The following is a 24,952-nucleotide window of genomic DNA, read 5'->3' as shown; positions in this document are numbered from 1 at the left end:
CGAATTGTATTGGGAGGGGGGGCGGGTGGGAATGGGAGGTAGAACAGGTTCACAGGTTAAAATCAGCCGAAAGGGCATCCACTCTGTGTTGAATCCACTTTTCATTATCTCCTGGGAGGATCTTTTATTTACATTTTAAATCGTCTCTGTTCATTGCTCAGTTGCAATATTTATGGATCAGGAGATTACAGTAATCAGCAAGCAATCAAACGAGGATTAAGGAAGAGATCTATTGTGTGAAACAGATACAGAAAATGCTGGAAAAACTCTGCAGGTCTAGCAGCATCTGCGAAGAGAGAAACAGAGTTAACGCTTCGAGTCTGTATACAGTGGCTAGAGGTGACTATGTGAAGAAAGAATTGCATTGTCATGACTGTCACAACCACAGCTTCTCAGCCAATGAGGTAATTTTGAAGTGTAGTAACATTCTCATGTAGGAAATGCAGTAATAAGGTCCCACAAACAGTAATGTGGTCATGATCAGACAACCTGTTTTAGTCATGTTGATCAAGAGATAAATGTTGGTTGGGACACCAGAGTGGGACTTCTCTGATTAAGAGGGCAGATTGCTGATGAATGAGCCACAAGCAATGCTCTCAGAGGCTAATTTACATTGAAACACATGTGCAAATCTTTGCAGTTGGTAACACCTTGTCAGTGAACTAGAAATGGTCCAAAGGGGATGGGGAAGGTAAGTGTGATGCCAACTGGAAAACCAATGTGGATTGATGTACTGGTGAGTTGAACAGTTTCCCTCCCTAATGGATTATCAGTGCTGTTTCATGAGTCCCCATATTTCATCCTGGTAACATTGGGTCAGATCCAACATTCCTTGAAGAGTTGTTCTGTCTAATTCAGTATTCTTTTAGCTTCTGTGTCACAAATTTAGTGCTCATCCTCCCTCAGGATCTAGATCATTATATTTAGCTCCTGTGTCATGATGGATCTTCCGGGTCAATTGAAGCCTAACAAAGGTAAAAAAAAATGTTACTAATCTGCATTACTGTGTGTGGACCAGGTAAAATAAATGAATACTTTAACTGCAGCTGAAATCAGCTTGGTCAATACAGACCAGGGCAGATAAAGGGGAATCACAAGATAGTTGTTGATGAGGAAAAGCCTCATAGCTCATCTATCTAATGATTTAAAGATTTTCTTGAATGAAGAAAGATTTCCATTTATATTGTTCTAAAGCACTTGCAGCCTATTACCATATTTGCCAGACTATGAGATGCACCAGACCATAAGACGCAGCATGATTTTAAAAAGAAAAATCCAGGAAAAAAATATTGCACTGCATGTAGGAATTTAATATTAACATTTGTCATTGCAGAACAAAAAGAACAAAACAGCACAAAGTTTAACTATTAACAGTGATCATTACAGAACAAAATCAACAATACTATTACCATTTACCATTGGAACAAAAACAATCCAGCATGAAGCCTCACATCGTTGAAGCCTAAAAATTCCTCATCACTGTTGTCACACGCATCATCATTGGTGTTACGTGAACTGTCACTTTCTTCAAATAGTACATCATCTTCACAGCCATCCAGGACATTTCTGATACCACATTTCTTGAATGACTTCACAATTGTCTCACATTTCACTAATTGACACAAATTTCTCACACACTCGCACGCCTCACTGCTTCATTGGCCCTTGCTGGTGTGAAGTCATGATGTGAAGCCTCTATCCATTCACTCTACTCCTCCATGAATGACTTGTTTATCATAACAAATGTCAGGACTGTGATTGGCAGGTAAGAACATAAGAAATAGGAACAGGAGTATACCATTCGGCCCCTCGAGCCTGCTCTGCCATTCAATAGATCATGGCTGATCTTCTTGTGTTTTGATTTCCACATTCCCATCTAATCTCGATAACCTTTGATTCCCTCGCCTAACAAGAATCTATCTATCTCTGCCTTAAAAATATTCAACGACCCTGCCTCCACCACCTTCTGAGGCAAAGAATTCCATAGTTGCACAACCATCTGAGAGAAAAAATTTCTCATCTCTGTCCTAAAAGGGTGATCCATAATGTTAAAACAGGGCCCCCTAGTTTTGGACTCACCCACAAGAGGAAACATCCTTTCAACGTCCACCTCATCAGATTGTTCAGGATCTTGTATACTTCAATCAAATCACCCCTCACTCTTCTAAACTCCAGTGGAAGCAAGCCCAGTGTGCTCAACCTTTCCTCATAATGCAACCCACTCATTCCAGGGATCAATCTAGTAAACCTCCTCTGAACCGCCTCCAATGCATTTACAACCTTCCTTAAATAAGGAGACGAAAACTGCACACAGTATTCAAGGTGCAGTCTCACCAATGCCCTGTATAACTGAAGCATAACATCCTTACTTTTTTGTTCAATCCCTCTAGTAATGAAGGATAGCATTCCATTAGCCTTCTTAATTACTTGGTGTACCTGCATGCTAACTTTTTGTGACTCATGTATTAAAACACCTAGATCCCTCTGCACCTCAGAATTATGCAGCAATTCTCCATTTAAGTAACTCTTTTTTTGTTCTTCCTGCCAAAGTGAACAACTTCACATTTTCCCACAATAATCTCCATTTGCCAGATCTTTGCCCACTCACTCAACCTATCTATATCGAGCTGCAACCTCCTCATGTCTTCTTCACAACATACTTTCCTAACTATCTTTGTGTCATCAGCAAATTTAGCTACTATGTTTTCACTCCTCTCATCTAACATTGATGTAAATCATAAAAAGCTGAGGCCCCAGTACAGACCCCTGTGGGACTCCATTCGTCACATTCTGCCAATCAGAAAATGACCCATTTATGCATACTCTCTGCTCCCTGCCAGCCAGCCAATCTTCTTTCCATAGTAATATGTTACCCACCACACCATGCACTTTTATTTTCTGTAATAATCTTTGATGTGGCACCTTGTCAAATGCCTTCTGGAAGTCCAAGTACAATACATCTACAGGCTCTTTATCCACTGTGCATGTCACCCCTTCAAAAAGCTCCAATAAATTAGTTAACCATGATTTTCCTTTCACAAAACCATGCTGATTCTTCCCTATTGCATTGAGCTCTTCTAAGTGCCCAGTTATAACCTCCTTAATGATCGATTCTAATAAGGTCCCCATGACTGATGTCAAGCTAACTGGCCTATAGTTTCCTGTTTTCTGTCTCCCTCCCTTCTTGAACAGAGGGGTTATATTTGCTACTTTCCAATCTGATGGAACCTTTCCAGAATCTAGCAAATTTTGGAAAATTAACACCAGCATATCAACTACCTCATTAGCCACCTCTTTTAAAATCTTAGGATGTAGTCCATCGGGACCCAGAGACTTGCTAGCCTGCAACTCCATAAATTTTATTCCCCTAGTGATTTCAATTTCACCAAGTTCCTTTCTCCCATTCACCTCCTGATTTGCAGCTATTACTGGAATGTTTTATATCCTCTATAGTGAACACAGAAGCAAAATATTTGTTCATTTCTTCCACCATTTCCTTAATATCTACTTTTTCTTCCCACTGTCATGCTCTAGAGAACCAACACTTACTTTACTTACTCTTCCTTTTTAAATACCTGTAGAAACTCCTTTTATCCATTTTTACATTTATAGCTAGCTTACTCACATACTCTCATGTCTTTCTCCTAGATTAACCTTTTAGTCATTCTCTGCCATTTTTCATATTCTATCCAATCATCTGTCCTTCCCTTCATCTTTGCAGTGTTGTGTGCTTTTTTCCTTAAGTCTGATGCTTTCCTTAACATCTTTAGTTAACCACAGATGATGGATCCTCCCCTTAGAATTTTTCTTTGTAGTAGGAATGTACTTATTCTGAATACTCTGAAATGTCCCCTTAAATGTCTGCCACTGCTTCTCTATTGATCTATCCTCTAGCCTAGTTTCCCAGTTACTTCAGCTAGCTCAGCTTTCATCCCCACATAGTTGCCCTTGTTTAAGTTTAAGATACTAGTATTAGGCCCGATCTTCTCCCCTTCAAACTGGATGTAAAATTCAATCATATTGTGGCCGCTGCTGCCTAGGGGTGCCTTCACTCTGAGGTCGTTAATTAATCCTGTCATGTTACACAATACCAAGTCTAATATAATCTGCTGTCTGGTTGGTTCCAGAACATGCTGCTTTACAAAAACTATCTCAAAAGCATTCTAAGAGCACCTCATCCAGGCTACTACTGCCAATCTCATTTTTCCAGTTTATGTGTAGATTAAAATCACCCATGATTATTGCCTTCCCTTTATCACAAGCACACAATATTTTCTCTTGAATACTTTGTCCTGCACTGTGGCTACTGTTAGGGGGCCTGTAGACCTCTCACACAAATGACTTTTTTCCCCTACCATTCCCCATCTCCACCCAAACCAATTCTACATCCTGATCTCCTGAACCAAGGTCATCACTAACTATTGCACCAATGCCCTCTTTGATTAACAGTGCTACCCCTCCACCTTTACCTAGCTTCCTATTCTTCTTGAATGTCATGTATCCTTCAATATTAAGGACCCAGTTTTTGTCACCCTGCAGCCAGGTCTCCGTAACTGCTATCAGATCATATTTATTTACTTCAATGTGGGCCATCAATTCATTTATTTTTTTATGAATGCTACGTGCATTCAGACAGAGAGCCTTAAGTTTTGTCTTTTTGTTATCTTTGTAACATCTAGTCTTGATTGTTGGTGTATTCTTGGGTTTTTTCTCTCTGTCCTCTCCTGTCATTCTCTGACCCTCATTTCTCATATTACTATTTTGCTCTCCTGTCTTGACTCTACACCTTGAATTGCTACCTCTACGCAAGCTTGATCCCTCACCCCTCTTGTTTATTTCAAAGCCCACTCTACTTCCCTAGTTATGCAATTTGTGAGGACACTCATCCCAGCATGGTTCAGGTGTAAACCATCCCAAAGGTACAGCCCCCACTTTCCCCAATACTGATGCCAGTGCCCCACAAACCGGAACCCACTTCTCTAGTCTTTGAGACATGCATTTGTCTCTCTAATCTTATTTGACCTATGCCAATTTTCATGTGGCTCAGGTAATAATCCAGAGATTATTATCTTTGAGGTTCTGCTTCTTAATTTAGTACCTAGCTCCTCATACTGACTTTGCAGAACCTCTTTCCTAGTTCTACCTATGTCATTATGGACCATGACAACTGGATCTTCCCCCTCTCACTGCAAGTTCTTCTCCAGACCTGAGTAGATGTCCCAAACCCTGGCACCGGGCAGGCAACATAGCCATCTGGACTCTTGCTCTCTGCTGCAGAGAACAGTATCAATTCCCTTCACTATACTATCCCCTACTACCACTAAGACTGCCTGGAGTCACTGTTAGCTGTGTCTTCGATTGAGCAACTATCCTTTTGTGGCCTAAGTTATACGTGTTCACAAGAAGTCACATACGAATATGGTATTTTTTTTAAAGGCCATCAAGACACTTTAACCATACTATCTCCAGCCAAAATTGTGTCCCTTCTTCATTCATCTATCCTTTAGGATGAACATGAACAAGAATCTGTGTAGACTTTCAACCTTCAGTGCTGTTTTCTCTTGAAGGTCCATCCAGTAATGGTGGCACTTTTTTGCCCTCAGAACACCAGCCAAAACAACAGTGTGCTTGGGTCATTTTGTGGCCTGATACCCTCAGTTCTGCACAGGAGTGTCAGCCTAGATTTTGTGTTTAAGTCTCAGATCATTAGTTGGCCCAGTTCTCAAAGAACATGGCAGATCAGATTTAGGAATGCTCCACTTTTGGCTGGTTTCTCGCTGTCACACCTCACACATGAATAATAGCTACTTGGGCCAAGTGGCAGAAGGAACCATTACTTTTGGAATGCAGAGGGAGTTATGTCTGTGGGATCTTGCTGTGCAAAAATGCATGTAAAATTGTAAAAGTGATTGCACTTCAAAAGTACAAAAGTAAAGGACTTTGGGATGCCCTACAGGCATGGAAAGTGGTATATCAGTGCAAGTTTGTTTTTCTATTCAAAGGCATTGTCCATGCTACATGCCTTCATATCCGTTCAGGGCTAAAGCTTGAATAAAATTCATTCAGGTGTTGAATTGGCGCAGCATTCATCAGACTGAGTAAAGCCAATCTATCCAAAATGTAAATTCTGGTTTTGCAAGGGACATTGTGAGTTCAAGTAATTACCCCCAACTAGTTAGTTTCTGTGTTTGAGAATTTCACTTCTGAGCATGATGTGCAAAGACCTAGACTGGAGGTAGCTCCATACCTGTGTTAATAAAGACTTGCTAACAAACTCGAGACCACAAAGCCTACTTCATGGTGCCTGAAGCTGGATTATTCAGTCTAAGCCTCCCTGTACATCGACAACTTCGCCATCTCCTGCTCGGATCTATTGTCAGTTCGCAGACTGATGAGCATCTGCGTTCGGTTCGAACTGACTTCTGGAACCAAAGTAAATCATGGCAAGAGCAAGGCCATGTTCTTTGAGAACTGGGCCAACTAATGCTCTGTCTCCTTCACTGTCAAGTCAGACTACCTGCTGGTCTTCCAGTGCAAGGAACTGTCGTTGACTCGTTGCAGGCTGGTACATTCCAAGGTCATGGACTATGTACTGAGGGACTTACTAAGGCTTGGGACAGCTCAGGCTTAATGGAGAAAGGTCTAAGGACCTCCCACCATAGTATACCGAGGGACTGGAATCTGTGTAAAAACCCCTCTGCCTGTATGTTTGACATGCAATGAATATTGTAAATATAATGGGTAATTTTAAGTGTAGTGAGGCATCTCAGATTGTCACCTGCTGTATTGAAAGAAACTGATCTGTTTTTGCACTTTATATAATGACAAATTTGAACTGTTATGTGATGTATTTTTACAAATTTTATGAATATAGTATAATTTTGGAAAAAAAATAACTACACATCAGGAAGTATCTTTTTGCCAGTAACGCACTTGGGAATGTCCTGTGGTCATGAAAGGAGTTATATAAATGTAAATTTTTTCCTTCCAACTTTCTTTCATACTGAGGGATACATGTGCTGATCTGTAAGTTTAAATGGGCAAGTAATTTAACTGGACTAAGTCTTGATACTGACTGTCCATAAATATAATTTTGAACAGCTGTCTAGCACTGGCAAGAAAATGATTTTGCTAAATAAATGCGTGATTTAAGCTGTGACTCAATATTGTGCCTCAGTATTTCATCAAGCGTACAGTAGGAACAGGCCAATCAGCACCATTGTTCTATGCTGGTGTTTATGCTCCACAAGAGCCTTCTCCCACCAGCCTTCTCCTCCAATCCTATCAGAATATCCTTCTATTCAATTCTCCCTCGTGTACTCATCTAGATTCCCTTGAATGCATAGAAACATAAAAAATTGGAGCAGGAGTAGGTAATTCGGCCCCTCGAGCCTGCACTGCCATTCAACAATGATCATGGTAGATCCTCTATCTCAACACAATACTCCTGCTCTCTCCCCATACCCCTTGACACCTTTAGAGTTTATAACTCTATTTCCTTCTTAAATATTTTCAGCAACTTGGCCTCCACAGCCTTCTGTAGTAAAGAATTCCACAGGTTCACCACCCTCTGAGTGAAGCAGTTTCTCCTCATCTCAGCCCTAAATGGCCTACCCTGTATCCTGAGGCTGTGACCCCTTTAGTCTAGAACCCCAGCCAGAGGAAACATCAACCCTGCATCCAGCCTGAACAGCCCTGTCAGAACTTTGTAAGTTTCAATGAGATCCTCCTTCATTCTTCCAAACTCCAGTGAATACAGGCCTAGTCAACCCAATCTCTCCTCGTATGACAATCCCGCCATCCCAGGATCATTGTTGTCATGTGTTCCACATTCTAACCACTCTCTGGGTAAAAAAGTTTCCACTGAATTCTCTATCAGTGATTATGTTACATTCACAACCCCTAGTTTTCGAATCCTCTATGAGTGGAAAACTCCATGGCTACCTGAAAAAAAACTTTTTTATTTTGTAGAGCCACCTCCCAGCATTTTTGGGCAGAATTTAATCCAGCTCATTGCAGTGGGAAACATGACAGCCAGGCTGAGTAAGTCACATGGGAGGCCACACATCAGTCTGCCAGAAGAGGGAAAATCTTCCGTGGTTTAAGTCAGAGGCAGGAAGGGGCCAGTGTGCACGATTCACCTGCTCCCAGTGATATATCAATTAGGTTCATTAATGAGCCACTTGACACCAATTACACTGAGCCCATTGGGATTTAGTGGTGGCTCAGGGACTAAATGTGACTCGCACAGCTATCGTGAGTCTCCCAAAGGCTGCCCAGCAAACCCTGTCACGTTTGCCTGTGGCCTTGTTGGGGGCCTCATTCACATACATGGTGCCCTATCAAGGGACCTGGCATCGGGAAGGTGGAGGTAGGGTGCTGGAATCCCCCTGCCCTTCTCCCTGACCCCCTTTAACAACCCCCCCACCCACTCTACCGATCCCCTCCCCACAACCCCCATCTAGCCCCATTCACCTGTGTCCAGGGATCCAACGATGATCCTTGGTGAAGTCCTCAGTGCATTATCGGCAGAAGCCACTGCTCCCAGTGTTGCTGCTGGCAATGGCAAGCTGCTGGCCTCTGATTGGCTGGCAGCTCTCAGAGGCAGGATTTAGTTCCACCACTGGTGTCCTAAATCCCAGGGAAGGCCCAACACTGGCCAGTTAAGTGCCAGAAGGACACTTAATTTGGTTGGGCCTCCCCCATGGAGGTGATGCAGGGTTACCACCAGTTCTCCAACTGGTGGACAAGACCCCTGTCATCCACATTAAATCCAGTCTTCTTTTCTGAGACAAAAAGTCCCACACTGATCAGACTTTTCTCATTGTTTTCACTGCTAAATTCTGATATTATTCTTGTGAATCTTTTTTTGCACATTCTCCAGTGCATCTACATCATTTTCATAATGTAGAAATCAAAACCATGCACAGTATACTCCAAGTATGATCTAACGAAGTTCTATGCAAGTTTAACATGACTCCCCTGCTTTTCAATTCTAGCCCTCTAAAAATAAACCCCAGTGCTTGATTTGCCATATCTTATGGCTGTATTGACCTGCTTCTCTACTTGGATTGATTTGTGTAACTATAGTCCTCAATTCCTTATCCTCTAACCCATTGAGACTCGTGTTCTGCAAGCAATATGAAGTTTCCTTATTCTTCTTACTGTTATTCTCATTTGGTATTTTGAGCAACATGCACCACTTCACACTTGCGTATATTGAAATTAATTTTCCGATTAAATACCCATTCTACAAGCTTATTAATGTATTCTTGTATTTTGTTACAATCTCCTTTTATAACCACAATATGATGTCATCCTCAAATTTTTGAAATTGTGCTTCTGATTTCCACGTCTAAATCATTTATGTAAATTGTGCAAATTTATGTAAATTGTGAATAACAGTGATGCCAGCACAGATGGTCCTTGTGGAAAACTGTTTCCAACTTCTGCCAGTCTGAGTAACTGGCCTTAACCCCTACTTTCTGGTTTCTGTTTTCATTACTATCTATTCTGATACCTATTCCTTGACTCCACATGCTCTGACCTTACTCAACTATGTGGTACTATATTGAAAGCCTTTTAAACATCCAAATATGTTACATCTGCGATGTTTACCCTGGTTAATTCTTGAAAGAATGCAATTAGGTTGGTCTAACACGGCTTTCCCTTTTGGAATCATGCTGACTACTGTATTATATTTTCAGTTACAACTTTGAATAAAAATTCCATTATATTTCCTGCCACTGAGGTTAAGCTAACTGATCCATGGTTCCCTGGACTTGATCTATCTCCCTTTTAAACATAGTAGTAACATTAGCTATCTGCCAGTTTTCTGGCATCATTCCCTTTTCTAATTAATCGTTTTATATATATATATATATATATAATAATATCTCTGCTGTCTCTTCCCTAACATTTAATATGTGTGGAAGCAATCCACCTGGATATTGAATACTGATACAAATTCTACTAATTTGAATAGTGTCTTGCAGCCTGAGAGGAGCACTAGTCTCATGATAGCCATGAGAGCCGGGTTTCTGAGATAGAAGTAGCCTGTGAAGTAGAAGTGGTGTGTATCAATTGTGGAGATCTAAACCCAACTGAGTCAAAAATCTAAAGCTGGTCCCAGACATCAGTGTTCAGACATTGTCCAACCCAACTGGACCTGGAGTGTTGGAGTTCAAATTGGCAAACCAACATAAAACTTTGACTTATGCCAGAAGCAAAATACTGCAGATGCTGGAAATCTGAAATAAAAACAAAAAAATGCTGGAAAAACTCAGCAGGTCTGGTAACATCTGTGGATAGAGAAACAGAAGAAGAGTCATACGGACTTGAAACATTAACTCTGTTTCTCTTTCCGCAGTTGCTGCCTGAGCTGCTGAGTTTTTCTAGCAATTTTATTTTTATTTAATTAAAACCCCTGGTTTATGGTGATCAAATAAAGCAAATTTGACTTTTATTGCATAGGACTCCTACGATTTGTACCTGTGTCACATTGAATGGTTCTGTCCCTGTCTCAAAACCAGTAAATTCAATCACAGTATTTGTGCATCAATTCAGTAGGTAACATCAAGGGAAAGGGTTTACAACTTGCATCAAGTTTTTTTAAGGGAACATATACTTTATTCGTAAAATGTCTGAAAGAACATTACAAAACACTTCAAAATGGCCAACCACAAAAAGTGCAATCACATTCCAGTTCTTCACAGAGATCATGAGGTGCTTCAATACAATCAACGAATGTTACAGACATTTCAACCTGGTCATTACAGGTAGTCAGATAGTGCAATGGTATTTATATTATCTACATAGATCATGTTGCACCCTGAGGTGCTTCAATACAATTGTGATACATGTAATATTCACCGCATGCATTCAATGTGAGTCATACACCTTGAACCTAGGGTTTTATTTTTTTTTTGAAAAATATGCTTTATTCATAAAATATCTGGAAGAACATTCCAAAATATTTCAAAATCACCATCACAAAAGTACAATCAGATTTGACTTTTATACATGGATCACAAGGTGCATCAATACAATCAATGAATATTACAATCATTTCAATATGGTCAATGCAGACACTCAGACAATGGTATTGGAGTTATCAGCATACATCACTTTGCACTCTGAGGTGCTTCAATACAATTATAATACAGTTAGTATTCAATGCGTACATTCATTGTGAGCTGTACAGCCTGAGGAGCTCTAAACAATTCCCAGCCCCTCGGTGCACTGTGGCGGAAAGGTCTTAGACAGCAACCTTTCCCCATTGCGCCTTTGTGGCAGCTGCCCCAAGCTTTAGTGCGTCCCTCAGCACGTAGTCCTGGACCTTGGAATGTGCCAGTCTGCAACACTCGTTCAGGGACAACTCTTTGCACTGGAAGACCAATAAGTTTTGGGCAGACCAAAGAGCGTCTTTCACCGAGTTGATGATCCTCCAGCTGCAGTTGATGTTTGTCTTGGTGTGTGTCCCTGGGAACAGTCCATAGAGCACAGAGTCCTGTGTCACAGAACTGCTCGGGATGAACCTTGACAGAAACCATAGCATCTCTCTCCAGACCCTCTTTGCAAAGGCACAATCCACAAGGAGGTGAACAACAGTCTCTTCCCCACCACAGCCACCTCAAGGGCAACGTGCAGAGGGGGTGAGACTCCTGGCATGTAGGAAGGATCTGACGGGGAGGGCCTTTCTCACCACCAGCCAAGCTATATCTTGGTGCTTGTTGGAAAGTTCTGGCGATGAGGCATTCTGCCAAATGACTTTGATAGTCTGCTCAGGGAACCATCCCACAGGATCCATCATCTCCTTTTCCCGCAGGGCCTCTAAGACATTATACGCTGACCGCTGTCTGATGGATTGTGGTCAAAGGTGTTTCTCTGCATTAATTTTTCCACCAGGGACAGGTGGGATGGCACAGTCCGAATACTTGGAGCGTTCCGCGGCAGCGTGGCCAGACCCATCCTTCGCAACACCGGGGACAGGTAGCACCTCAGCACGTAGTGATGCTTGGTGTTTGCGTACCGAGGGTCTACGCACAGCTTGATGCACCGCACACAAAGGTGGCCATCAGTATGAGGGCGATGTTGGGCACATTTTTCCCCCTTATCTGGAGGCTTGTACGTCGCATCCCTGAGGACACGATCCATTTTTGACCTCCAGATAAAGCGGAAGATGGCTCGAGTGATCGCCACCACGCAGGAGTGTGGAATGGGCCAGACCTGCACCACGTACAGCAACAGCGAGAGTGCCTCACACCTGATGACCAGGTTCTTACCCGCAATAGAGAGGGAGCATCGCTCCCACATGCCCAGTTTTCTTTGCACCATAGACACTCACTCCTTCCAGTTTCTAATGCATGCCCCAGTCCCTCCGAACCATATCCCCAGCACCTTCAGGCCGTCAGCCCTGACAGTGAAGGGGACAAAGGATCAGTCAGCCCAGTTCCCAAGGAATATGGCCTCGCTCTTCCCACGATTTACCTTGGCTCCCAAGGCCAGTTCAAACTGGTCACAGATGTGGATCAGTCTGCGCACCGACAGCGGATCCGAGCAGAAAACGGTGACATCATCCATGTACAGGGAGGCTTTGACCTGAGTGCCTCCACTGCCTGGGATCGTCACTCCTCTTATGCCCGGATCCTTCCTTATGACCTCAGCAACGGGTTCTATGCAACACACAAACAGGACAGGGGAGAGAGGACAGTCCTGCCTGACACCAGATTTAATAGGAAAGCTATCTGATTCCCACCCATTGATTGAGACTGCGCTACTGATGTTAGTGTAGAGCAGTTGGATCCAATTGCAAATTCCCTCCCCAAACCCCATTTTGGAGAGCACATCCACCATGTAGGTGTGCGATATTCTGTCAAAGGCTTTCTCCTGATCCAGGCTGATGAGGCAGGTGTCCACACGACTGTCCTGCATTTAGGCAATCGTATCCCTGAGTAGCGTCAGGCTGTCAGAGATCTTCCTGCCCAGCACAGCGCAGGTTTGATCAGGGTGGATCACCAATTCCAGAGTGAACTTGACCCGATTGGCGATGACCTTGGATAGAATCTTATAGTCCACATTCAACAGTGAAACGGGTCGCCAATTTCTAATTTCCTCCCTTTTCCCCTTGTGTTTTTAGATGAGGGTGATGATGCTTTTCCTCATGGATTCTGACATGCTGCTGGCCAGAAGCATACCCTCGTACACTTCTAGCAGGTCTGGGCCGACCCAGTCCCACAGAACCGAATACAACTCCGCCAGCAAGCCATCGCTTCCGGGAGTTTTACTCTTCTTGAAGGACTCAAGGGCCTTAGTCAGTTCATCAGGAGTTAGCGGTTTGTCCAGGCTCTCCCGTGTACTATCGTCTAAGACATCCGTGATAGAAGACAGGAAGGACTGGGAGGCCGTGCTGTCTGTGGGCTTCATGTCATACAATCCGGCATAAAAGGATTTGCTGATCCTCAAAATGTCGGACTGCGATGACTTTACTGAGCCATCTTCTTCCTTCAGGCTGCTGATCACAGAGCTCTCTCTGTGTATCTTTTGGAAGAAGAAGGCTGAGCACATCTCATTTTGCTCCATGGAGTGTACTCTGGAACAGAAGATGATCTTGGAGGCCTCCAAGGCAAAGAGCGAGGATTGCTGGTTCTTCACCTCTTGGAGTTCCTCCTTGACATCGATCCCCATCGACTGTAGCCGCAGCAGGTTCTGCATGTTTTTCTGGAATCGGGACATTTCCCTCTGTTCTTTTATAGCTTTCTGGGCATCTTTGAGGATGAAAAACCTCTTGATGTTTCCCTTGATCACTTCCCACTGGTGTGTCAGGGACTCAAAGAGGGGTTTCACGGTTCTCCAACCTTTGTAATCCCTCTTGAGCTCCTCAATGTTCTCTGGGGTCAGCAGTTGCAGGTTTAGCTTCCATGCCCCCTGCCCACCCTCTGGTCTTCCTCTAAGTGCCAGTCTGCCAGTAGGAGGCAGTGGTCAGAGAAGAACACCAGCTTGATGTCGGTGGATCTGACTGCGAACACACAGGACACAAACGGGAAGTCTATCCTGGAACGGATGGACCTGTCTGGCCGCGACCAGGTGTATCTACGCTGCGCTCCATCTGCAGGGTTGCTGAAGACGTCATGCAGCTTGGCATCCTTAACTGTTTCCATCAGGGATCTGGACGTAGCGTTCAATCTGCTGTCAGCCCTGCTGGATCGTCCAGCCGCATCGATGATGCAGTTGAAGTCACCGCCCAGAAGGACCAGCCTGGAGGTCACCAGCAGCAGTGGGAGCTGCTGAAAAACCTCCAGCCACTCAGCCCCTTATGACGGGGCATACACGTTAATTATCCGGAGTGGAGCATTCTTTTACATTACATCCGCTATGAGGAGGCGCCCGCCCACCACCTCCTTAACCTGGGAGACGGTGAAGTTGCCTCCCCGCAGCAGAATACCCAGGCTGGAGGATCGAGAGTTATTTCCTCCCAGCCAGATCAATGGTCCATGGAACCACCATGATGACCATTGCCTTTAGGAGCTGAGGTGCGGTATCGCACACTCCTGCAGAAACAGCAGGTCAGTTTGACCTTGGCAAGGTAGTCCAAGGTTGCAACGCATCGTGTAGTAGATTTAATGCTATGCACATTTATAGATACAATCTTCACAACCATTTTAAAGCATCTAGTCTCAAAGCATCAAACCTAAACAAAAATACCTGGAAAAACTCAGCAGGTCTGACAGCATCTGTGGAGAGGAACACAGTTAACGTTTCGTGTCCATATGATTCTTCAACAACTCTAAGGAAAAATAGAAAAGTGCTGAAATATAAGCTGCTTTAAGGGGTGGGACAGGTAGAGCTGGATAGAGGGCCAGTGATTGGTGGAGAAACCAAAAGATGTCATAGGCAAAAGGACTAAGAGGTGTTGAAGCTGGTGATATTATCTAAGGAATGTGATAATAAAGGTACAGATAGTCCTAGTGGGAGTGGGGTGGAGGGTAGGGATCAAAATAGGCTAAAATGCAGAGATAAAACAATGGATGAAAATACATTTAAAAATAATGGAAATAGGTGGGAAAAGAAAAATCTATATAAATTATTGGAAAAAAGGGGTGGGCATGGAGGAGAGATCATGATCTAAAATTGTTGAACTCAATATTCAGTCCGGAAGGCTATAAAGTGCCTAGTCGGAAGATTGCTGTTCCTCCAGTTTGTGTTGAGCTTCACTGGAACAATGCAGCAGGCCAAGGACAGACATGTGGGCAAGAGAGCAGGGTGGAGTGTTGAAATGGCAAGCGACAGGGAGGTCTGGGTCATGCTTGCGGACAGACCGAAGATATTCTGCAAAGTGGTCACCCAGTCTGCGTTTGGTCTCTCCAATGTAGAGGAGACCGCATTGGGAGCAGCAAATGCAGTAGACTAACTTGAGGGAAGTCCAAGTGAAATGCTGCTTCACTTGAAAGGAGTGTTTGGGTCCTTGGATGGTGAGGAGAGGGGGAGTAAAGGGGCAGGTGTTGCACCTTCTGCGGTTGCATGGGAAGTTGCCGTGGGAGGGGGTTGAGGTGTAGGGGGTGATGGAGGAGTGGACCAGGGTGTCCCGGAGGGAACGATCCCTGCTGAATGCCGCCGGGAGGGGTGGGGGGGCGGGGTGGTGCGGTGAAGGGAAGATGTGTTTGGTGTTTGGTGATGGCATCATACTGGAGTTAGTGGAAATGTCTGAGGATGATCCTTTGAATGCGGAGGCTGGTGGGGTGATAACTGAGGACAAGGGGGACCCTATCATGGTTCTGGGAGGGAGAGGAAGGTGTGAGGGCGGAGGAGTGGGAGATGGGCCGGACTCGGTTGAGGGCCCTGTCAATCACCGTGGGTGGAAAACCTCAGTCAAGGAAGAAGGAAGATATGTCAGAGGAACTGTTTTTGAAAGTGGCATCATCAGAACAGATGCGATGGAGGCAAAGGAATTGAGAGAATGTGATGGACTCCTTGCAGGAAACAGGGTGTGAGGAGCTGTAGTTGTAGCTGTGGGAGTTAGTAGGCTTCTAATGAATATTGGTGGACAGTCTATCACCAGAAATTGAGACAGAGAGGTCAAGGAAGGGAAGGGAAGTGTCAAAGATGGACCATGTGAAAATGATGGAGGGGTGGAAATTGGAAGCAAAATTAATAAATTTTTCCAGGTCCAGACGAGAGCATGAAGCAGCACCGAAGCAACCATCGATGTACTGGAGAAAGAGTTGTGGGAGGAGGCCAGAGTAGGACTGGAACAAGGAATGTTCTACGTACTCCATAAAGAGACAGGCATAACTGGGGCCCATGCGGGTACCCATAGCCACACCTTTTACTTGGATGAAGTGAGAGGAGTTTAAGGAGAAATTGTTCAGTGTGAGAGCAAGCTCAGCCAGACGGAGGAGAGCAATGGTGGATTGGGATTGTTCGGGCCTCTGTTCGAGGAAGAAACGGAGATTGATCAGACCATCCCGGTGGGGGATGGAGGTGTAGAGGGATTGGACATCCATGGTGACGAGGATGTGGTTGGGGCCAGGGACCTGGAAATTGTTGATATGATGTAGGGTGTCAGAATCATGGATGTAGGTCGGAAGGGACTGGACAAGGGGACAGAGAACGGAGTCAAGATAGCAAGAAATGAGTTCCATGGGGCAGGAACAGGCTGACATGATCGGTCTGCCGGGACAGTCCTGTTTGTGGATTTTGGGTAGGAGTTAGAAGCGGGCAGTCCGAGGTTGGGAGACTATGAGGTTGGAAGCTATGGAAGGAAGATCTCCAGAAGAGATGAGGTCAGTGACAGTCCTGGAAACAATGGCTTGATGTTCAGTGGTGGGGTCATGGTCCAGGGGGAGGTAGGAGGAAGTGTCTGCGAGTTGACGCTCAGCCTCTGCGAGGTAGAGGTCAGTGCGTCAGACAGCAACAGCACCACTCTTTCAGCTGGTTTGATGACAATGTCGGTGCTGGACCTGAGAGAACGGAGTGCAGCAAGTTCAAAGAGAGACAGGTTAGAGTGGGTGAGAGGAGCAGAGAAATTGAGACGACTGATGTCACGCCGACAGTTCTCAATGAAAAGATCAAGAGTAGGTAAGAATCCAGAGGGAGGGGTCCAGGTGGAGGGAGAATATTGGAAGTGGGTAAAAGGATCCGTTGAACAGGGAGAGGACTCCTGCCCAAAAAAGTGAGCATGAAGACGAAGGCGGCGGAAGAAGAGTTCAACATCGTGTTGAGCCCGAAATTCATTGAGATGAGGGCGTAAGGGTATGAAATTAAGTCCTTTGCTCAGCACTGAACGTTCAGTATCGAAGAGGGGAAGGTCAGGGAGTATGGTGAATACATGTCCGGGGCTGGGATTGGAAGACGGGATGGGGACAGAGGGACAGGCAGGGGTGGAGGGTCCTGGATGGGTCTTGGTGTCAATGAGTTGTTGCTTTTTTCTCTTAACAAACCTGTTGTCTTTGAGAGTTCCAGACCTTTGATCTGCTCCTGCATACCCATAGTGTTCACAAATTGCCTCACTTTGGATGGGCTGAGGAGACTGTCCTGAACTGTCCTATTAGAGATGTTCCGCTCAGGTGGAATTTTGGGAGGTTCATGCAAAGAACGAGATTTGAAATGTCTTCTGTTGGAGAAGTCTCTCCGATCCTCTACCCCTCTGGGGCGTTGCTGCTCCTGGCTTCCCGGAGCTGGGATGCACTGAGCGCTTCACTGCTCCCAAATTCCTGGGGCTGGGGTGCGCTGGGCTCTTTGGGTTGTGGGCAAAGTTAGGGTGCACTGGGTTTCCTCATTGTCTCCAATGTTCTGGAGCTCGGATGTCTCGTCCTCCAACTCCCCAGAGCTTTGCCACTTCTTCTGTAGGTGCCGCCCTTTCCCTACTTTGTCCGAAGAGTAGTTGCCCTTGTCAGCCGTGTCGGATGGGAGACACCTCTTGCCACTTGTCTGGGAAGTGGCTTGGTCCCTTCTTAGCCCCTTCTTCCTTTTGGCTCTCTTCACCAGCTGCCACTTGCCCTGCTGATTTTCTGCTGCTTCCTCCTCCTCCATTGATTCGTTCTCCTGAGGAGTGGGAGGTTCAGGGGGCAGTGCAGTTGATTGGCTGTTGGCTGCCTCAATCTTTTCCTCCACCTTGTCTCTCTCTGTGCCCTCCTTTGTCCCGTTGTTCTCACTGGGGGCCTTGGTGGTTGGAGGGTTGCAATTGTCCTTGGTAGTAGTGACAAGAAGCATTTCATCTGCTTCCCCCTCGTTGGCTTTGGCTGCCTGTGCATAAGTGAGGCAGTGTTTGGGGCAGGTCCTGTAGAGGTGGCCTGCCTTGCCACACAGGTTGCAGCACTTATTCTGTTTGCAGTCCTTTGTCTGGTGCCCTCCCTGCTTGCAGTTCTTGCAGAGGGTGGCACTGCAATTGGCCGCAACATGACCAGACTTACCGCATGAGTGACAAAGTTTAGGCTGCCCAGCGTAGACAAGGTAGCTACGGCTTCCCCCGATAGCGAAGCTGGAAGGAGGGTGGAAGATGGCTCCCTTACCATTGGTCTTGAGCGTGACCTTGACCTGGCATTTGCATGTCCAAATCCCGAAGGTGTCTCTAACCTCAGAGCACCTCCCAACTTTGTTGACGTACCTGGCAAGGAAGGTGAACACGTTGGTGACAGGGACGTGGGGGTTGTAGAGATGCCCCGTCACCACACAGTCCCGTTGCAATGGCAAAGCAAAGAGCGGCTCCACCGTCAGGATCTTCATCCCTGGCTGGTCTCTCTTCTCCTCTAACACCTTCAGGAACTTGACGCAAGCTGCCACACTCTTGAAAGTCACGTTGAAATCTCCAGAGGAGATTCATGAGAACGATCCCAGGAATGAAAGGCTTAACATATGAGGAACGTTTGATGACTCTGGGTCTATACTTGATGGAGTTTAGAAGGATGAGGGGGAATCTGATTGAAACTTACAGAATACTGAAAGACCTGGATAGAGTGGACGTGGGGAAGATGTTTCCATTAGTAGGAGAGACTAGGACCCGAGGGCACGGCCTCAGAGTAAAGGGAAGACCTTTTAGAACAGAGATGAGGAGAAACTTCTTTAGCCAGAGAGTGGTGAATCTTTGGAATTCATTGCCACAGAAGGCTGTGGAGGCCAGGTCATTGAGTGTATTTAAGACCGAGATAGATAGGTTCTTGATTGGTAAGGGGATCAAAGGTTACGGGGAGAAGGCGGGAGAATGGGATTGAGAAACTTATCAGCCATGATTGAATGGCGGAGCAGACTCGATGGGCCGAATGGCCTAATTTCTGCTCCTATGTCTTATGGTCTTATGGAACAACAGTTGAAGGAGTGTTCGATGGTGTTAATTGCATTGTCAGAAGAGTGGAGTCCGTATGCAGGTATTTAAAACAGTAAGAGATTATTGAGGTTGTGTGAGGTGAAATCATTGTAGTTCTTGAAGGTGAAAGTCAACATCTTTGATAATTTGCTGGGGAATGGGAAGCATGTGGAGCTGAACACAAATACAGGTGATGGAGCAGTACATAGGATTTACATATATTTTGACCTCAGGGTGTCACAAAGCGCTTTTACAGCCAGTGAAGTAGTTTTGATGTTAGTCACAATTGCAATGTAGGAAATGCAGCAGACAATTTGAACACAGCAAGATCTGACAAATGGGGCAAAGTGTTAACGACAAGATAATCTGTTTTTGTGATAATGTTGAGGATAAACATTATCCCCTGCTGTTCAAATTGTGTCATGGAATCTTTTACATCCATGGGACAGGAGGGACCTGGGTTTAAAATCTCATCTGAGAGATGACACCTCTAATAGTGCAGCACTCCCTCAGTATTGCACTGGAGGGCAAACCTAGATTATGTGCTCAAGTCTCTGGAGTGGGACTTGAACCCTCAACTTTCTGACACAAAAGCAAGCGTGTGGCCACTGAGATACAGCTGAATATTGCAGAGCAGAGAGTTTTGGATGAGTTGTAGTTTGTGGAGGCAAGAAGGCTTGCCAGGATAGTGTGGGGAAAAAAGAATGTCAAAGCAGTGTGTGTGCATAGCACTTTTAGCAGCAGAGGGGGAGAAGTAGGGGCAGAGGGAGGTGTAAAGAAGTGGTAGTGCACACCCAGCTCACCCCTACTTGATCTTAAAATTGTCTGTTTGCCTGACTTCTAATATTGGATGAGCAGAAAGTTCCTACAGTTAAATATTAAGAGGACAGAAGGCATTATCTTCAGTCCCCATCACAGACTCAGTTCCCTTACTGCCTACTCCATCCCTCTCCCCGGCAAGCTGAACCAGGCTCTTCACAACCTTAGTGTTACCTTGGAGTTTGATCCCAAGATAAGCTTCCTTCCACACATCTGCACCACCTATAAGATCGTTCAACTTCAATCTTGCCTCAGCTTATTTGCTGCTGAAGCCCTCATCTCTGCTGTTATTACATTTGTACTTGGATTATTCAATGCTCTCAAAGGCAGTCTTCTTCGTACTATCCTCCTCAAAGCTGAGATCATTCAAAACTGCCACCAGTGTCCCTTGTGCTCGCTGATCTACATTGGCATCCATTCAAGAAATGCCTCGATTTAAAAATTCTCATCCTTGATTTCAAACTCCTCCATCGACTCATCCCTTTCCATGTTTGTAATTTCCTTCAGCCCTAAAATATCCCTACGCACCTGAGATCCTCAAATTCTGGCCTTTTGAGCATTCCCGATTTTTATCACTCCATTGGTGGCCATGCCTTCAGCTGCATAGGTCTTAAACTCTGGAATTCTCTCCCCAAACCTCTCTGCCTCACTTTCCTTCTTTGAAATGCCCCTTAAAAGCTACCTCTTTGACCAAGTTTTGTCACTTGGCTTGATGCCGAATCTTCAAGAAATCATAAAAAAATTATAGCTCATGCCGGTCATGAAGAGCAACCTAGCATAATCCCACTTTCCTGCACTCAGCTGATTGCCCTGAGGTCACAGCTCTTCAACTAGACATCCAGGTAATTTTTAAATGTGGTGAGAGTTTCTGCCTCTATCATTCTTTCAGGCAGTGAGTTCTCTAAGTCCCTACCACCCTCTGAGTTAAAAAAATGTTTCCTCATCTCCCCTCTAACCATTCTACCAATTACTTTAAATCTATGCCCGCTGCTTTTTGACGCCCTGCTCAGGTAAATAGATCATCTCTATTTAGACCATCTAGGCCTTCCATAATTTTATGCACCTCAATTAAGTCACCCCTCAGCTCCCTCTGTTCTAAGGAAAACAACACCAACCTACCTAAACTTTCCTTACAGCTAAAATTTTCCAGTCCTGGCAACATCCTTGTAAATCTCCTCTGCACCTGCTCCAGCTCAATGAGACCTTTCCTGTAATGTGTCGACCAGGAGTGTATGCAATACTCTTAGCTCTAGCCTAACTAGGGTTATATACAGTTTGCGCATTACCTCCCTGCTCTTATATTCCATGCTTAAGCTAATAGAAGAATGCATATAGAGAGGACTTTAAACTAAATAGCTGAGGGCACCAGCTGCTCCACCCCTCTCCCAGTGACCGCTTCATCGGGTGAGGCTGCGACGTCTGGGGAGATGCCAGTTGTGGAACTAGCAGATCCCTCCCAGGCAGGCCCAGCACAGGCTCCACGTGTCAGAGGACGACCGCCAAGGTCATCGAGGCCAACAGGACAGCAGAGTCAGCAGGCTGTCTCAAATGCCAGTCCGAGCGATGGGGCGGCACCAAGACGTAGCACCCGAAAATGTAAGCATAAGGCACCTTAGGCACACCACGGGTTTCTCACTGGTGCTTTTGTGTTGGCCTGAGATTAGGTACTTATAAATTTTTTTTGCTTGAATAACGTTTTATTTTGGATTTGTGAGAACTTCTGATGGTTAAAATAAAAACCAGATGTGTTACCATGACTGAGGGTGGCTCCTTTGTTCTGCATTTGTATGTTTAAGATAAATGTCATGAGTGTTTGCCTCGACATTGAAGTTTATGTCCAAAGCCCTTAGTTGCAGCTGATGACCTGGCAGATTTAACACTTAGGTGCCGAGTATGGAAGCGCCAGGCATGGCTGGTCCTCCTGATCCATTTGTGTGGAGCTAGCTGAAGGTTCGTTGGATTAAAGTCTCCCGGGTGTCCCTGCCTCCAGGTCAGCATTTAGCCCCTCATCATTCCCTTGTGCTTCCTCATCCTCAGAATCAATGCTGGATTCATCGTGTGCAGCCGTATCCACTGCGTCGACATCTTCATTGTCCACTGCATCCCCCCTTTCCAGCGCAAGATTGTGCAGAGCGCAGCATGCCACCACTATCACATACGATCTGAGGGGGGTACTGGAGTGCACCCCCTGAGTGGTCCAGGCAATGGAAGCATATCTTGAGTAGACCGATGGTTCTCTCCACTACAGCCCTTGTGGAAGTGTGGCTCCTATTGTTGCGCTGCTCAGCTTCTGATATTGGATGGTGGAGAGACGTCATGAGCCACCTTCTGAGGGGATAGCCCTTGTCACCCAGTTGCCATCCATCAAGACGGGCTGGAGCACTGAGATCCAGTACCTGGGAGTGTCTGAGGATGTAGGCGTCGTGGGAGCTGCCTGCGTACCTTGCACAGACTTGTAAAATCAGCATCCTGTGATCACACACTATCTGCACGTTCATGGAGTGGAAGCCCTTTCTGTTGACGAAGGCACCGGGCTCACCTGCTGGCGCCTTGTTGGCCACATGTGTACAGTCTATTACATGCTGGGCACGGGGGAAGCCAGTAATGGCCGCGAAGCCTCTGGCTCACTGTGTCTGGCTTGCCTGGTCGCAGTGGAAGTGGATGAAGGTCAATGCACGCCTGTGACCTGCTTGACACAAGTGTGGACAGCTGATTGGGAGACACTGCAAAGATCACCCAGCCCTGGAAGGAGTCAGAGGCATAGAAGTTGAGGGCAACTGTGGCCTTCAGAGCCACCGGCATGAGGTGTCTATCCATACAGTTAGGAGAGATCTTAGGCCAGTCATCTGACAGATATAGTTGACTGTCTCCCTTGAAGTCAAAGCCTCCTTCGGCACTGCACCTCAGTCATATTGAGGTAGCTGCTTCGCCACCTGCATACCCTGGCAGCAGGATAGTGGCGTCTTCTGCGGCCCCTTCCACCTTGGACTACCTCTTGTCCCTGCACCTGTACTCCTAAAGGTGGCTCCCCTGGAGGCTGAATGTGCACTCCTGGCCTCCTCCTTATTCTAGCCCTCCCTTCCTCCTCAGAGGAGCTGCCTCCAGTGGACATGTCAGAACCCATACCCAGGCTAAGGGGAGGCCTCCGGAAAGCTGCAGGCCCGATAAAGATTCCTGACTGAAGAGTGCTGACCTGAAGGTTCAAAGTACACAGAAAGTTGCTGGAAATCGTTCTGAACTGCTGCAGATCACACAGGCAAATTTAAAAAACTTTCTGCAATAAATATTTCACATGACCCCACTAAGCCCTCTTATCCCACCCGTGGATGAGGTTCATTAAAAAGTCTCTTACCTGCCTGCCCGTTGCGCCCATGCACTGATCCGAAGATCGCACGGGCGCCTGAAAATCGCCGTCGATTAACGAATTAAGGGCCTTAACTTGCCCGTTAGTTAATGGTGGGTGCGTGTTGAACTTCATTGCGCGCTCGCCCATCCAGCGAAATATCGCGATAGCGCGCAGTGATGTCGGGGCACTCGGCCGACATCACCGCGTGTCGTTTTACGTGCTGTGCGGGGCCCATCCCCCCACCCCCCCGGCATGTCAAGTGGGAAATTCTGCCCCTAATTAGCACTAATGCTAAGGGGGATGAATTCCTGGAATGTATACGCCACGGTTTCCTCGAACAGTATGTTAAGAAACCAAATAGGGAATGGTCTATTTTAGATCCAGTATTGTCCAGTGAGAAACGGCTAATTAATAATCTCGTTGTAAAGAAGCCTTCAGGGAAGAGAGATCATAATATGATGGAATTTTACCACAAAGTTTGAAAGTGATGTAGTTCAATCCAAAACTAGGGTCTTTAATCTAAACAAAGGAAACTATGAAGGTTTGAGGGGCAAGTTGGCTGAGGTAGATTGGGGAACTACATTAAAAGATATGATGGTAGACAGACAATATCTAGCATTTAAAGAATTCTTACATTATTTGCAACAAATTTACATTCCTTTAAGACACAAAAAAAATCAGGAAAAGTGATCCAACCATGGCTAACAAGATAAGTTAAGGATGCTATAAAATCAAAGGAAGAAGCATATGAAGTTGCCAAAAAAAGGTAGTAAGCCTGAGAATTAGGAACGTTTTAAAATTCCGTAAAGGAGAACCAAGAAATTGATAAAGAGAAAATAGAATACGAAAGTAAACTAATGAGGAACATAAAAAGACTGTTAAAGCTTCTAGAGGTTTGTAAAAAGGAAAAGGTTAGGAAAGACAAATGTGAGCTCATTACAGGCAGAGAATGGAGAATTTATAATGGGTAATAAGGAAATGGCGGAGAAACTAAACAAATACCTTGTGTGTCTGTCTTCATAGAGGAATATACAAAAAACCTCAGTGAAGTATTGGGGAGCCAAGGGACTAGTGAGATTGAGGACCTGAAAGAAATTAGCATTAGTAAAAAAAAGTAGTGCTGGATAAATTAATGGGACTGAAAGTTGATAATTCCCCTGAACCTGATGGTCCAAGTCCCAGAATGTTGAAAGAGGTGGCTGTAGAGATAGTGGATGAATAGATGATCATCTTTCAAAATTCTATAGATTCTGGATCAGTTCCTGCAGATTGGAAGGTAACAAATGTAACCCCACTGTTTAAAAAAGGAGGGAATTACAGACCTATTAGCCTGACATTGGTAGTGGGGAAAATGCTAGAATCTATTCCAAAGAATATGATGACTGGGCACTTAGAAAATGACAGAGTTGGGCACAGCTAACATGGATTTATGAAACTGAAATCATGGTTGACAAACCTGTTGTGAGTTTTTTGAGGATATTACTAGC

Source organism: Carcharodon carcharias, chromosome 12, assembly GCF_017639515.1.
Source record: "Carcharodon carcharias isolate sCarCar2 chromosome 12, sCarCar2.pri, whole genome shotgun sequence".
Classification (NCBI taxonomy): Eukaryota; Metazoa; Chordata; class Chondrichthyes; order Lamniformes; family Lamnidae; genus Carcharodon; species Carcharodon carcharias.
The sequence above is the reverse complement of the archived record's forward strand: the minus strand, read 5'-3'. Positions refer to the sequence as shown.